Source organism: Puma concolor, chromosome A1, assembly GCF_028749965.1.
Source record: "Puma concolor isolate L17-30 chromosome A1, mPumCon1.1.hap2, whole genome shotgun sequence".
Classification (NCBI taxonomy): domain Eukaryota; kingdom Metazoa; phylum Chordata; class Mammalia; order Carnivora; family Felidae; genus Puma; species Puma concolor.
The window spans coordinates 220,634,120-220,651,778 of NC_141667.1; positions in this window are offsets into that span (position 1 = coordinate 220,634,120).

The following is a 17,659-nucleotide window of genomic DNA, read 5'->3' on the forward strand; positions in this document are numbered from 1 at the left end:
CAAGTTCTAAAATGCATGTGGAAGTGCTTTAAAATTGTTACATTAATGTTAGTTGTTACTATCTTTCCAGCCAGGAGTGATATCTTCCTCTCTGAAAGAAGAATTTACCGGCCGTTTTGCATTGCTGTGATTTGTGTAGAGTCTTATCTCTCTCAATCACCTGTAAACCCTTGAAATAGCTTGTACATATCTGTGTCCCCCAGCCTAGAATAATTGAATTTCATGCATGTTTTTATCTTTTTTCAACGTTTTTTTTTTTTTTTTTATTTTTTTTATTTTTGGGACAGAGAGAGACAGAGCATGAACGGGGGAGGGGCAGAGAGAGAGGGAGACACAGAATCGGAAACAGGCTCCAGGCTCCGAGCCATCAGCCCAGAGCCTGACGTGGGGCTCGAACTCACGGACCGCGAGATCGTGACCTGGCTGAAGTCGGACGCTTAACCGACTGCGCCACCCAGGCGCCCCTTTCATGCATGTTTTTAAACGAGTAAATGAATCAGTGAATGATCTCCTTCCTTCCCTCATAATCACGTGACTATTTCACTACTCTGTAAGAGCACCTACAGCAAAGAGCAAATACAGAAAATTGAAGAAAATGACATTGAAATTCATCAACCCAACCATCTAGCAGTGGTCTTGAAAACTCTGGTGGTAGCGAAATCTAAAATAATAACAAGAGTTTACATTTACTGAACACCTACTACATGCTAGGCATGTTCATAAATCATCTCTAATCCCCCTGAGAACACTGCATGGTTGAAATGATCATCTCCGTCTCTTTCTGGGGCAGGTGGAGCCTGAGGCTCTGGTTCAAAAGTCAGTAGCAGCAGACACAGCACTGTGGCAGTACATTGAGAAGTCAGAGAGGAAGAACTTGAGAAACTCTCAGAAACAACTGGGGACAACTAGAGGGGGGCTGGTGTCTGGCCAGTGAGCACTCATACATGAAAATGTAGTGACTTCATTTTATAGTAATGGGCCCATAGGCCTAAGACAGACACACTATACTTCCAATATCATTCTCAAATCATCAGAATATAATAAAATAAACTTAATGTTAACATTGTAGTGAGCATATGGTAATTATAAAAAGCGTAACTCAACAATTCAGAATATACCTAAGTACCTCATCATGTCTCAAGGTCATGATCCTGGCCCTTAGTTATAAGTTTACAGTATCCTACCTATAGAACCAAATGATACCCTAGAGATGAGCACTGTCTCAGAAGTTTAATGACTTGCTGATTCTCTAAATAACAAGCTGTGTGTCCTTGAGCAAGTTATTTGACGTCTCTTAAGTCACAAGTTCTTTACCTGTAAGAGAAGCAGATTGGGGGCACCTGGATGGCTCAATCAGTTAGGCATCCTACTCTTGATTTCGGCTCAGGTGATGACCTCAAGGTTCCTGAGTTTGAGCCCTATGTCTGGCTCTGCACTGATGGTGGGAGGGGATTCTCTCTTCCCCTGCTCACACATGCATGCCCTTTCTCTCTCTCCCTCCCTCCCTCTCTCTCTCTCTCTCTCTCTCTCTCTCTCTCTTTCTCTCCTCCTTCCCCACTTGGGCACTCTCTCAAAATAAATAAATAAACTTTTAAAAAAATTAAAAAAAGAAACAGGTTGGACTGGATGATCTCTAGAGTCCTCGTACAGGCATAGTTCTGAGTCTGTGAGATCATCTATCCAGCCTAGCAGCATCATTTCTATTTCTCATTATTTCACAAATGAGAAATCCAGAGATGGTAAATAATCATAATTGGCAGAGGGACTAGGAGCTGAGTGTTCTGACTTTTTCCATGGGTAGCCAGTTCTTCATAGGCTTTCTGATTTTCTGGAGGCTCCCACTCTGCTCAGCACACCAGCTCTGCTCTCTGTCAAATGCTTTAGGCCACCAAATCACCCCTGAGCCACAATTTTCACTTTCTCAGTTATCATCTCAGATAAGAAATAGTTCATTCACGTCAGGGTATGAATGACTTTATTAAACTACTGGAACTCCAGTGGATGGAATGTCTGGTATATCTGGCCTATTATTAACATCCATCAGCCCCTCCCTCCACCAGAAAACAAAGAACAATTGCGCCAATCCCTGCTGGAAGTTGTTTTGATAAAACAATACTTACTGGAAAGTGACTTCTTTGAATGAATACCACATTTGGGATCTGCTTCTGTGTTATCTTCTCCAGTAAACATGAGCACCTGGAGGAAATGTGTCTCCCTCAACATTCTGTCCCCATCTCTAAGATGGTACCTGGCACATCATGGGGCTTCAATGAAGGTTGGATGGATGAAAAAATACATAAACTTGAGTAGAGAAAAAACATGAAACTGACCAACTAGAGGGGAATCCATAAAACCTTTGGTGTAATAAAACTGAAGAGTGTATTTCTTCATGTTATAAAAAAGTCACATTACCTTAAGGAAGGGGATTATGGTCATTAAAGAATAATGATAACCAATAATTATAACAATCAATAATCATTGAGTGGACACATGTTCCAAGAACCATGCTAAGCCCTTACTCAGATTATTTTCACTTAATTCTCACAACACTATTATCAGATAGAAACTATTTTTATCCTGTTTTATAGATGAAGAGTGTGAGACCAAAAAATGTTAAGTAACTCTTGCTTGGCCAGGAGGAGATCGGGTCCAGGCAATCTGATTCTGGTGCCCACATTTGTAATCTGTTTTTCTGAGGGTAGGCACACAGAGAGATGGGGGCCAGGAGTAGTTCCAACCTCAGGTTAGGGCATCTGCAAGGTCTGGTCAGTTTACCCGTCTGCTGGAGGACCCAGCGTTGCTGAGAGCCATGTTCCCGGTTCTGGCCCCCCTGGATTTCCACAGCAGTAAACAAAGAGATTTCCACAGGACAATGAAGTTGTAATCAATTGAAAGAGAAAGAAGAAAAGTCTAGGTAGACTGGCGACTAAGAAAGAATTAAACTAGTGCAAGAAAACTGGTCTCTACTGAAAAGAGACTTTACAGTCAAATTAGCCAGTCTGGGACACAGCCTAGCCTGATGAACCATAAATCCAGAGGTCAGACAAGGAAGGGCTATCATCTAGAGTTCTATTAAGTAGGCATTTATGTTTTGTTTTCCTATCACTGTTTGTTGGAGGCATAGGCTGTTTATGAATATTGAACATTAAAGACTCCAGTTTGTAAATATTCAGCTCTAAAGCCATTTATGAAAAACCAGATGACTGGAGGCAGGAGACACCTGAAAGTAGAAATCAAAACAGTTTTGTTAATTAGTTTGATTATAAACATACTCCTGTGTCCCTGCTACTCAGGGAATTTGTGATTCCCTAGACTGGAAAATGCCTAGAGAACTGAATCTGGCAGTAAGAGTACAGTTCCAGGAACAAATTTTTCCCTTTTTCAAATTGCTCTGCCCCTTATAATCAACATTGCCAATATATTAATAATCACCAAGTAAAACGTACAACAGAAATTTTCCAATTTTGGTATATGCACTGCTGAAGTGAGCACAATAGAAATTTTCCAAAAGAAGTTTTCCCTACCTAAATTTTATGAGTCATTTAACTTTGAGGTCCACATCCCTTTGAATTCTGCAATTTAAGTGACTTTACTTTGGTCAAATCTACCCAAATAAAAAATTTTTAAATAATAATAATAAATGACTTTGATTTCCATGACATTTTTTTTTTCTCCAACTACATCTTTATATTTGATGTCTTTGATATCTAAATGGACGACACATGAGATCACAGTAGTTCGAGTGTTTATAGACCAGACAATGTGATGTCTGGTGCAGCCACTACATGTGGCTACTAAAGTTTAATTTTAGGCATACCTGGGTAGCTCAGTAGATTAAGCGGTCGGCTCTTGATATCAGCTCAGGTGGTGATCTTGCGGTCATGGGAATGAGCCCTGCATCAGGCTCCGTGCTGAGGAGAGCCTGCTTGGGATTCTCTGTCTCCCTCACACTCTCTGCCCCTCCTCCGCTTGCACACACACTCTCTCAAAACAAATAAATAAATCTTTAAAATAAATAAATAAAGTTTAGTTTTAATTAAAATTAAATAAAATAAAAAACTGATTTCCTCAGTTACACTAGTCTCACTTCAAACGCTCAATAGCCACAATGTGGCTGTCACATTGGACCACAGAGGTATAGAACATCATCACAGAAAGTTCTATGGGACAGCACTGCCTTAGAAAGAACACAGATTTAGGGGCAGATTTAGGTGGCTCAGTTGGTTGAGCATCTGACTCTTAATTTGGCTCAAGTCTTGATCCCAGGGTTGTGGCTCTGTGCTGAGCATGGAGCCTGCTTGGGATCCTCTCTGTTTCTTTCTCTCCATCTCTCTCTCTGCCCTGCTCCACTGCTTACTCTCTCTTCCCACACCCTCCCCCCCCCCAAAAAAGAACATAGATTAACAACAGACAGATTCCCATATTTCACTAGACTTGTAACCACAGGAGAGTTTCTTAAACTTTCAAAGTTTCAGTTAGTTAAATTATAAAGCAGAGATACAAATACCTACACCATTAAAGTAAGCAGTACAATGCCCAGCACATTTTAATTGCTTAATAAAACTATTATAATTAATGAACTATTATAATTATTATAATTAAGTATTACAATTAATTTAGGGATCCAAAATGCAAGCTTTTGAGACTCAAATTAGACATCAATATTTTCTTCATACTCTGAGTACTCAATAAATCTTGCTGGCTACCCAAAAATATTAAATTGAATTAAAATTCAGAGCATCATAGGACACTTAACATTATTTTATTTCTTCATCTAGGACATCAAACTTCTGTAGGCAAAAAACAACTTGAATTTCCCTGGAGAAACCTTAGACTCAGGTAGCTATTTAGATCTATAAAGTATGACCCAGGAGGTTTCTGATTCCCAAGCCATCCCTGAAATTTGATTCAAGAATATGTCCAGCAAATGTTTGTATTTGTACAAGAAATCTATTGGCTAACTAAAGCTGACTTGGAGAACAATCAGGTGAAATTCACATAACCCTCCCCACCACTCTTTAGCCTAGAGATAAAACCCATGGAAGTTACACATCCCAACACTTTTGAGAGTATTCCAAGTTATTGGGGGCGCCCGGGTGGCTCAGTCCGTTAAGTGTCTGTTGATCTCAGCTCAGGTCATGATCTCGTGGTTCATGGGTTAGAGCTCTGCATCGGGTTCTGCACTGATGGTGCAGAGCGTGCTTGGAATTCTCTCTCCCTCTCTCTCTGCCCCTACCCCACTCGTGCTCTCTCTCTCTCTCTCTCTCTCTCTCTCTCTCTCTCTCTCTCTCCCTCTCTCTCTCTGTCTGTCTCAAAATAAATAAACTTGAATATATATTTAAAGAAGTAGTTCAAGTCATCTAAGTGTCTCCCCAGCGCTATCCACTCTCCCCTCCCCCTTTCAGGTCAATATGAAGCCTTATGTAACAACATCCAAAACAGAGAGAGAAAGCTGTGGATAATGTGCCCACAGAGCTTAATCCCTGCTACTCTCACAGAGGGACACATTGCAGTTAGGAATGCAGGCAGCCAGAGCCAAGATAATTCCAGACTCAAGAACAATTGTTCTATCAACTGCAACTACACAAAACAACCCAAACAAAAATAGCCAGGAGAAGCTGAGTAACCTATGAATTGCTAATATCACACTTACTTTGAAATTTCCATTTTCTAAGCTTCTCAAAAAAAAATGAAGATTATGTAATAAGATGGTAAAAAGATAGAGGACAATATTCTGCCCTTACTATTCAGCGCTGGATTGCAAAATGTATAGTAGTTTTCAAAAACCTTTATTTTGTCCCCTTTTAGGCCTTTAATTGAACTTCACTTAGGTTTGAAAGGTTTCCTTTCATACCAAAGAGGTACAAATAAAGGGGAGGTATCTCTCTTGGAAGGTATCTACAGTCCAGTAATTGATGGGACCATAGCTGGGGCCAGTGTAAATACATAGCAAAATTCTGTCAGGATGTTTTCTGACGCATAATATGAGCAGGTACAGTTCCAGTCACTCACTGCCAAGAGATAAATCTAAACCAGGTCAACACCTGCCATCTAAAATGGTCATAATTCTGAAAAAAAGTCTACATTAGTGGTCATTTGTTTACAGTAGAAATGAGAATAATAATGAACATTTATCAAGCACTTAGCATGCTCTAAACACTCTTATAAGTGATTTGCGTGTGTTATTAACAACAACCCTTTAAGGTATGTAGATAATGCCATTTCCCATTTCACAGATGAGTGAACTGAGACACTGAGTGGTTAAATGACTTGCCCAAGGTTACACAGCTAATCAGTGTGGGAGTCAGGATCCAAACTCAAGCAATCTGAATTCGTTTTACAATCTTGTCTCTGCAGACAGTTGGAACAATGATGAACTTAAACACCAACTCTTCACTACACGTTAACCTATGACCATACACCAAGACCAAGATCATAGCTGTGTTGGTTTGCAGAAAGTGATTAAAAGGAAGAAACCCATATATTTGATTGGAACCTGTTATCCTCAAACCCATTGAAACCTGTGATCATCAAACCCACCTTTCCTTGGCTTTCAAAATCCCCAGTAACAAGTGTCTCGACTGGTGGTAATTTTGAAAAGTCAAGAGGTGAATTCTGGTGATGTTCTTTTAGCTCTAAATTAAACTGCACCTAAAGTTGAAGCAGTCCATGAATTTTTCTCTCTTTTTAGTTATATGAATGAATAAATTCCCCTCTTAAAAAACTGTTTGAAGGGCGCCTGGGTGACTCAGTTGGTTAAGCACCTGACTCTTTGATTTCAGCTCAGGTCATGATCCCAGGGTCATGGGATTGAGTCCCACATCTGGCTCTGTGCTGAGTGTGGAGCCTGCTTAAGATTCTCTCTCTCTCCCTTGGCCCCTCTCCCTCACTCATTCTCTGTCTCTAAAAAAATTTTTTTTTAAATTAAAACCTGAGTTTTAACAGAAGGAGCCATAACCAATATACTCTCTTCTCTAGCCCCCACCATTTCCACTCATCCAAAGGGATTTTCTTGGGGGTGGACCTATGACCCCAGCCAGTCTATTCAAAGTGGATCTCAAAACTTTTGTAGCATGATCAGGAAAGAAGATTTTTCTACTGGACTTGAAATAGGGAAGACATAAACCGAGAGGTACTATACCCAAGGTCACTGGAATCCTCTGTGCAGAGTCCAGGGAATCACTCAACTAAGGGAAGGTAGAGCCAAGAGATACAGAGAAACTGAACCCTGTGACATCATTTTAGTTCTGAATCCTTTTCAGTACCTTAACCCAATAAATTCCACTTTTTGGTTAAGTTCTACCATTAGTGACTGAAAAGAGTTCTAAACCACCTCTTTAATACTTCTCAGTTCATCTTCTCCTCTCATCTGACCTTGCCTTGGTTCAGGTTGACATTCTTTCCTTTCAGGATGCCCCAGCTGTCTATTATTATCTTACAAAGACCCTAACATGTAGTAGCTTAAAACAACAATGACTTATGATTTCCCCTGATTCTGTGCATTGGCAATGGGCGATTGCCCAGATTTATTAGTCAGTTTTACCACAGTGACACATGACTCCTTGAGTTGGCTCGTAACAACCAATGTCCTTCACTCTGCCATTACATGTTCACCACCACATCAGTGAAGGCTCTGCTTCTGCTCCCCATGTGTTTTCACATTCTGGGACCAAGGCTGCAGGGGTAGCTCCTATTGGAAACACTCCATTCCTATGGCAGAATGGAAAAGAGCAAGGAAGCAGGCGGAAACACACACAATGGCCCATCCTGTCACACCTCACTGATCAAAGCAAGACCCTGGTTTTGAGGGCTCCCCATAGCTGTCAGGGTAAATTAGGTTGGCACTCAAGGCACGTTATGAGAGGGTAAGTAAGATAAGGAGATACACGTACACACATAAACAGAAAGAGGAGATTTTATGTGTAGATGTGTATGCACACACACAGGATGTATACTACTCTCGAGACTCACACACACACATATACACAGTATGTTTAAAACTCGACTTACACATGGAAGGTGGAGAACCAGTCTCAGTCTGGGTCTGGGACCTATCCTTTTCTAATCAGGGAAAATTCAGGAAGGCCCACCCAAACAAGTCAGGCTCCTGTTGAGCCTGTTATGTGTTATGATTGCAGGCCTTAGTCCTAGTAATTCGTAGTAAGAAACAAAAAAGATAAAATTACCATCTTAGCCATTTTTAAGTCGATAGCACAGTAGTGTTATATGCACATTGCTGTACAACAGATCTCCTGAACGTCTTCATCTTGCATAACTGAAACTCTATGCCCATGGAACAAATTCCCATTTCCCTCTCCCTCCAGCCCCTGGTCCAGCCATTTGCTCCATCTGCAGGATCATCGTAGCTCTGCTAGATGCCCCTGGTGCCAACTGCCCACCTTCCAGGCCTGCAGCCAAGTGATGCTTGGCCCCATGCTGTCTTCCTACAGCCTTCATCACAGAACTTCTTCTCAAAGCCTACTGCTGGGTCTGCCCCCAAGTACAGGCTTACCCATAAGCATCTAATTTCTACCTCCTTGCTGGCTACCAATCAGGAGCTGAGATAATAATACTGGTGATGTAAAATAATAATAGCATTTATCATTTATTGCATGATTCTAAGCACCATTGTAGATGCCTGACAGATATGATCTCTAACCCTTACATAACGTAGAAGTACTGTTACTCCCAGGTCTGTCTCTGTTTTCATCAGGCATCATTCTCGATGTAGATCTCAACCTTTGTTCAAATCCCCTAGAACGATCCACTAGCCCCAAAAGTATTTGTAAGCACTGTGGAATTTACTGGAGCTTCCCAGAGTGGAGTAGAGGCTTACGCTGCCCATCCAATAAAAGTTAAAATCCTCAACAGAAGTGGCTTTTGTCGGGGCGCCTGGGTGGCGCAGTCGGTTAAGCGGCCGACTTCAGCCAGGTCACGATCTCGCGGTCCGTGAGTTCGAGCCCCGCGTCAGGCTCTGGGCTGATGGCTCAGAGCCTGGAGCCTGTTTCCGATTCTGTGTCTCCCTCTCTCTCTGCCCCTCCCCTGTTCATGCTCTGTCTCTCTCTGTCCCAAAAATAAATAAACGTTGAAAAAAAAAATTAAAAAAAAAAAAAGAAGTGGCTTTTGTCTAATGTCCTCTTTTGCTGTGCTATCATCAAGCCTCCTCCTCCTCCCACCTCCAAGGTTTAGCCTCCCTAATTTTATGCTGAATATACAATAAGGAAACAGGTAACAGAATATGTAACTAAATATCGCTTAAACAATAGTGTTTATTATGTCTGGAGGTATCATTTTCAGGCTTGGTTAATTCAGAGGCACAACAATGTCATCAAGCACCCAACTCGGGCACTTTCTTTCTGCCTTTCCTCTTTGCCATCCATAGCCTGTAGGTTTTTCATTGTCAGAGTTGTCCCTCATGGTCACATGATGGCTGCCATAGCTCCAGGAATATTATCTGCAGACAATTATAAGTAAAGATAAAAAGAGGAGCATTTCTCCTCATTCCCTGCCCACCCAACTGCCTCCCCCCTCAACATCAGAAATGAAAACGTTTCCCAGAAATATTTCAGAAGATTTACCTTTAAATTCATCCACCAGGATTGAGTTACAAACTTGTACCTTAATAAGAAAAGCTAATATTCTTTATTCTATAGATTTGGAAAGTGGGTTCTGGACACAAGGGTGAAGTATGGGGAGAGAATGGTTGTTGAGAAGTAACCACCAGTCTCAGTCATACAGAACAGCTTGGTATCTGCTCACCTCTGTGTTCTGCAAAGAAAGCTGCCTGATTGTTAATAGGTCATGCTCCCTGCAAGTCAGGTTCACGGCCATCTAATACTGCTCAGAGAAGCTTCTTAGAGTCCCACCCCTGCCCCTAACCCCAGTGCAATTATCAAAGCACACGTTATCAAAACTCCTCCCTAAGAGGACATCTTGAAATACCTCTGCTGTCATTTCCATACACATAGCAAATCTGCATGGTGAGTGTTATTACCCCATTTTACAGATTTGGAAACTGAGCAGAGAATTGAAGTGCCTCAGCCAAATTAAAACAGCTATCAAATTGTAGATCAGAGTTTGAACTCAGGGCTGTCTGGCTCCCATGTACTTGCTGCCAATGAAAGCAGAACAGAGCACCAAAGAAGAAGGAATGGGCTACAATTGACCAGAAGGGTAAATAACCTCTTGCCCCAGTAGTAATTGAAAACCATTGCATGGTTCTAAGGAGGAACGCAATTTCTGTCCTTGGCTATCTCTAAGAGATAAAATAGAGCCGAGCTTTTAGCCCTTGGCTGAGGATACAGAGGCATTTTAAAGTGTCTGAATGAAGGAACACAAGCCTTGCTTCTGAGTTCCTGACACCCAACCCTTTAAGTGGGGCCTGGGGAGATCTTTATTCAACAGCAAACACTTACTCAGGACCTGGCCCCTGCCCTGGGAAAGGAGGTAAACAGATATTTTTGCCTCTGTGTGGTAAGTGCTATTATGGAAGTGTGCACAGAGGCTGTGGGAGTGCTCAGGGGGGTGGGGCGGGGGGATGGATATTAGAAACCCCAGAGATCATCATCCCCCTGACTGAGGTCATCTTGTGTTCCAGGACAGTGCAGTCACTCATGTTCAAAACAAGGACCCTGAGTCATGAGGAAAGACCTAAACTGGATTAGGTACACACCATTACACAAGGTGGGGGTGAGAAATGTTTTGGAAAGATTTCCTTTCAAAATGGTTTACTGGAAAACATTTTAGCAATTCTGAATGTAAATTTCAGGGTTTTGTTTGTTTTGAAGCTTGGTTTATGGAGCACTTCACATGGCTTATGTATGTTACTTTATGAATGTACTAAGTAATTTGCATACATTATCTTGTTTAAAGCTTACAATAATCCTGTAAGGTACATAGTCCTATTTTCCCACTTAAAAATTAAAAAAAATTGGGGGGGGGCCTCCTCCACCCCACTCTTTTAGGTGCAGAAACTAAGGATGAGAGAGGTTAAGCAACTTGTCCAAGGTCTCTCAGTCCCTAATCGGCAGAGCCCAATTCAGACCCTCCCTGCCACAGGGCCAAGGTGCCTTCTAGAAACTTCACTCCCAGTTAACACATTTCACAGGAGAGGTAATTATAGGTTAGTACACTGGATCCAAATAGAGAGTAGGTGTCCTGTAGAAAATCAGCAAAAGTAGTGATCAAGGTTGGACCATATGTCAGTAGGAAGGAGAGGAGAATCCTTTTTTTAAACGGATACTGTACAATGCTCTATTCTCACATCTTTTCTGTAACAAAGTATTTATTAAGGAATGCAGTTTTTTTTTTTAATTTTTTTTTCAACGTTTATTTATTTTTGGGACAGAGAGAGACAGAGCATGAACAGGGGAGGGGCAGAGAAAGAGAGGGAGACACAGAATCGGAAACAGGCTCCAGGCTCTGAGCCATCAGCCCAGAGCCCGACGCGGGGCTCGAACTCACGGACCGCGAGATGGTGACCTGGCTGAAGTCGGACGCTTAACCGACTGCGCCACCCAGGCGCCCCTAAGGAATGCAGTTTTAAGGAGAACAATTTTGCCACTTTGATCATCTGTTCAGACTGTATTTTCTATATAACTTGGGCAAATTTACAAATATGTTTTGAAATGGAAATGGTTGAACAACATTGAATCTAGACACTTGCTGCTCAGAGAGTGGCCCATCCCCTTACTGCTTTTCCAAAATGCAGATTCTTGGGCCCTTCCCCAGGATCCCCGCCTCCACCAGGGTCCCCAGTGGTTTGTATGCGCTTAAAACTTGAGGAGGGTGCTGCTCCCACCTTCGTGGACAATGTTCTATGAGCCTATGAAAATCAAACACATAAGTAGGTCATGCTGTGGGCTCTACAAGGCAAATTTTATATCAAGGCAACGTTTGCTATCTTTTAACTGGATTTGTTTTTACTTTATTTAATCTAACAGCTCCTTCTGAATAGGTCTTTAGAGAGATCTATGGTTGTACAAGAGGAGGGGGAAAATAATGAGGAAAAGGAAGTGATAGGGAAGGAAAACGAGGGTGTTGTGGTTTCCCAAATGGCACAGACTGATCATGCCAACCCCTTGATGTGTTATTGAATTTCTACCTGGGTCAGGTGCAAGCCCATTACCTGAGGTGCCTGCTGGGTGGTCTGGATTGTGAGCCACGGCCCCTCCCATCCAGAAGCCTTTGCTATTTTGCAAGTGTTTCAATGTGTCTGCTGAAAGCAGTGAAACAACAGCTGGTGAGTCATCCCATTCTGTATTAATAGAGCAGTGTTGACCCATCGAGGCCCCTCAGGACTTTATAGAACAGAGCATCCTTTCTTTCTCAGGGCAAGGAAGGGAAGTCTTAGCCACTGTGCACTCTAGGACAAGTAGGCGCACCGGAGAATACACACCAATCCACCGGGCACTAAGCGCCCTTTCCTCATTGCACTCTTTCAGATGAAAATGAAGACAGAGCTCATTGCACTCTTTCAGATGAAAATGAAGTTAGGGTAAGGAGGATGGGAGAGAATACCTGCATTAAACCACCAGACTTTACCTATGCGAAGAAACAGCCACAAAGGAAGACGTTTCTTGCCCCAGCCCTGCACCTCAGTTTTCTTTATGTGAAGCTCTGTCTGGAAAAGCAAGGTAGAGATGTCAAAGCTAGGTGACAACCTTGAAAGATAAATCTGGGCTATTTTTAATACGAGGGCTAGCTGGTGGCTTAATATTAGTGGAGTCAAACAAAACAGAATGTGACAACGCCACCAGTTAATCAGCGTTCCTGCCTGCACCAGCAGCGTTTTCAACACTGTAGAGAATGGCAAAGGGATAAAGTATAATCTGCGATTTCAAGGACTTCATTTGGCTGGAGGGTTTATTCAAGACAAACAACTAGAGGCAAGGATGGAAGATAGAAACATTAAAGAGACACACCTTAGGCAATCACATACTATCATTGGCATACCCAGGTGGGAAGGCCAAAATAGTTGCATTAAGCAACACTTCCGGAGATTTTGTCAAAACTTTCCTTTTTTTCCAGGAGAAAACTAATGCTTTCTTTAACATTATTTAACGTTTACTAAAACTGGACTGGGAATTCCTGCCCCAATTCTTTCAGTGTGGAATAGATGGAAGTTGCTAGAAGGGAGTTGTTAGGCAGATTTTCCACATGTCACCAAAATAAGTAAGCTATTCTAGGGCCAGGCACAGAAACTGGGTGATCATGGAAGCTTGACTATAGAGAAGGAAGGAGGATGGTGGAAGTTTCTTAGAATATACTAGAATATAGTTACTAGTCTCTACCTCTTTTTTGGGGGGGGGGGGTGGTCAAGATTCCTGTGATGGTTAATTTTATTCATCAAACTGGCTGGGTCATGGTGCCCAGATAGGTGCTCAAACGTTATTCTGGATGTTTCTGGGAGGGTGCTTTTGAATGAGATTGACATTTAAATAGGTGGACTTTGAGTAAAACAGATTGCCCTCCATAATGTGTGTGAGCCTCATCCAATCAGTTGAAGGCCTGAATAGAACAAAAGACTGACCTCCCCTAAGCAAGAGGGAATTTTCCAGCCAAACAGCCTTTGGACTTGGATTTCAGCATTGGCTCTTCCTGGGTCTCCAGACAGCCAGATTCCAGGCCTATGTGAGCCAATTCTGTAATCGTGCTCTGTCTCTCTCTCCCTCTGTGTGTGTGTGTGTGTGTGTGTGTGTGTGTGTGTGTGTGTGTGCGCACAGACATACACATACATCCTATTGGTTCTGTTTCTCTGGAGAACACTAAGTAATGCAGACCTCTTTGTGCGTTTTAATTTTTGTATATATTTTTTAATTTTTTTCCTTTGTGAGTTTTTAGGAAGAATATTCATTAAATGTGCCAAACCATGGACACTTTTCTCAGAAAATCGTACATTGACACAAATTTTACATATGGTTTTCAGGGAATCACCAATCTGTTGAAGTGTATCATGGACCTCCTTCCTCAAATTAAAAACCTCTGAGCCTCTAGCTAGGGAAAGGAATAGAACCAAATACCTCCCTGTCCAAGTTTTCCTGTTCTGAAAGAGCAATTACCACTAGCAGGTGGAGGAAGAAAGCATAGCCGCAGAGTTATGAAAGCACCAGAAGGGTGTCCCAGTAGAAATCTCCCTCTCCCTCACCTCTCTGGGGGGCCAGGAACTCCTCCTGTCAGTGTCAGCATCCTGCAGTGGAGGCTGGTTAATTTAACTGGAATGAGGCACGGCCACCGCCCATGGTGTAGCTGAGACTAGCTGGTTATTCTGACACATCAGCACCACCTTCCTTGGCACTCTGTTCCTCCACATGTTCTTGCTGATGGATTGTGAGTCAAAGGGATATGTGTCACCTCCGGTCAGAGGCCATTTGGATGGAGATGCCTTGTCACACTTTCTTCTCTTGCAGTAGACTCAGGGAAGGAGGTGATGGCTGATGATGGAGCCTGAAAGAGGAAGAGGCAGATCCCTTTCTACCCTACCCTCATACTGGACTATGATGGAGGCAAGAAACAAAACCCATTTTGTTCAACTACTAAGATCTGGGAGCTTTCAGCCTATCTTGACTAACACATATGGGAATTTTATAGGTGGGAGAAAGATATCGGTAGAAATACTAGAAAAATGCCAACTTAAAGAGCTCATATGGGGGTGTCTGGGTGGCTCAGTCAGTTAAGTGTCAGACTCAATCTCAGCTTAGGTCTTGGTCTCACGGTCATGAGTTCAAGCCCTACCTTGGTCTCTGTGCTGGGCGTGAAGCCTACATTAAAAAAAAAAAAAATCTAATATGATTTACACCATTATTACTCATTGACCTTAGCAGAGACTGAAAGTAGGGTCCTGAGGAAATAGCCCTGGTTAAGGCTAAGGAGTCCCAAACTCCGAGATGACACGAAGTGACTAGGCTGCTGCTAAGGGTTTCCGTGCTGCCTAAGTCCAAGGGGTACCATTCACACAGGCTCTGTATTTCCCTAGAGTTGTGCAGTGTACAGCCTGCTCAACTGGACAAAGTAGCCCTGCTCCTTTGTGGCAAAAGAGTATGGAAGAGGCAGGAAGACCTGAGAGAGGCAGTAGGAAGGTGGTACAGAAGCATTCTATACCTCTCTCATGGTTTCATCATCCAGCCAAGCACTGGCCCTGGTCATTGCTAAGGTAGCTGAAAAAAGCCTGCCTGCAGGACTAATCACATTGGAGCTAAGCCCTTTTGTTCATGAAGAGCAGCATATCTTCCCTGAAATAGTCCTTTAGGGTCTACAGTAAGTTACTGATTACAGTATTGGTTACTAAAGAAGAAACAGCAAAGAGTGACTTACCTGTTGGCCCTGTACTTAGAAAATAGTGATTATTATTCCCATTTATCATAGAAAATCTTTCTTAATGACTCCTATGTACGTGAGTATCCCTCCCTCCCCACACTCTGTTTCTAAGCTTTATATTATGGAACATTTCAAGCACACACAAAATGGAGAAAATAGTGCAATAGACCATCACCGAACTTCAACAGTCATGAATTAATATTGTCAAATATTCAATCAGTGTTCAACTTTCCTCAATTTTCTCAGTTTCTTTCTTTCTTTCTTTTCTTTTTTTAGTTAGTATCCCAACATGATCCACTCCTTGCAGCTGGTTACTGTATCTTCTAGGTCTCTTTTAATTTAAGGGCTCCCCTGCCTTTTCTTTTCCCCTTATAATGTATTTGTTGGAGAAACTGGGTCATTTGCCCCATAGAGTTTCCCACATTCTGCGTTTTGCTGATTGCATCTGTGTGGCATCATCCAACGTATTTCCCTAAGACCTGTATTTCCTAAAAAGTATCATTTAGATCTCGATTAATCCAGGTTGCATTGTTTGACAAGGATACTTCACAGATGGCCTGTGAACTTCCTCTCTCATCACATCATGAGTGCATGATGTCTAGTGGTCTCCTCTTTGGGGATGTTGAGATTTGATTAGTGGATTTAGACAGTGACAGCCTGATCCGTTCATTTTAAAAGTTCCCCATAAGCTAACATTTAAAAAAAAATTAAAAATTAAAATGTAAAGAAATAAAAATAAAATTAAACAATAAAAATAATTTAAAGTAGTTTAAAAATAAAAAAATAAGATTTTTTATAACATTTCTCCATGAGCTTTTCCCTTGATAATTTTTAATAGCCATTGACAATCATCACAGATCTATTATTTTATTAAGGATTATAAAATTATGGTACCCTAGTTCTCCCACTCCTCCTTCATCTGTTAGCTGGAATGCTTCTAAAAGAAGAACTTTTCCTCAACAACAATTTAGCTATCCTGAGATACAGTTCATATAGAAAAGACAAGACAAATGCTCGCTTCTTTCCCTTTTTAAATCCGTTTTCAGAGTAAGGAGTTGGTTCCCTAGCAACCTGTAAAGGTGACCTATGAGAGTTTTTTTTTCCCTTGGTATAATTATAAACTCAAGGATTTTAACATATTTGATGTATTTCAATCCACTGCAGAGACTCAAACTATTCCAGCCTTGAACTTTGGAAGTCTCTTTACATTGGTTCCTAACCTAATCTTTTGGACATGACCCATAGTCTTTGAAAGCTTCTTTTGCTTTCTAGTATGATGAAATGTCCATTTCTTGCCCCAGCTCGGGGATCAGCGATTATGCAAAGAAGCCCTGCTTCCCTTTAGTGACAGATTGAATTTTCGAGACCAGAATCTGGGTGCTGGGAGTATGTATTGCTACAGTTTGTAAACCTTTTCGGTGACCAGAGTCAGACTGGCTCCCCTTCGGATCCCATTCCTCCTATTGCCATCATTCATTCCACTCCAGGCACACCCTCCTCCTCTGCACCTCTATTAGGATCACAGCAGACGACTCTTGCAGGGCCCGAGGGAGTAGGGTACATCATTGCCCCATGCCTGGCACACACTGGCACACAGTCTGGGCCCCAAACACTGCTGGCACACTCCTCATGTCATCTTCATTCAAATGTCACTTGCTCAATGACACAACCCCTGGACGTCCTATCCAACACTGAACACAGAACCCCCTTCCCTCCCAAATATTCTCTATCCTTCTCCCCTGCCTTAGTTTTCTCGGCAGAACCTTAAAACCTCAAATACTGTGTAACTTACTGGATGATATTTTGTTTGCCATCTGGAATGTAAGTTCCAAGAGAGCAGAGGCTTTTGTCTATTTTGTTGCATCTGTGTCCCACACACCTAGAACAGGGTCTGGCACAGAGTAACTCCTCAGTAAACAGCTGTTGAAACAATGAATTGCAAGGGAATAAAACTAATTGCGACTGACCTAAGCCCACAGTCCTTCCATTGTTAGACTCTAGTGACAAATATTTGTAGCCTCCAAAGTGAGAAGTTTGTGGGGGGGACGTAAGCCCCTAACTCCCCATTGCTTCAGCACCAAGTCTGGATCAGGACTAAATTCAGTCACATAACCAGCCGCTAGCCTCATAGGTCACTGTGATGAGTGTTTTTCAGGCTGAGAGAGAGATGGGAAGTGTGGCAGATGAGAGGGAAGGATGGCTCTCCAGGGTCGTGTTGTTTTGTTTTATCTTTTATTATTTTTTGTCAAAGCCACAACTTCCAGAAAGGACTTGCCATTTAATGAAATGGAAAAGAAAGTGAGAGAAACAGCTTTTGAGGGGCAAATGGTGTTGGTTTGGAGAG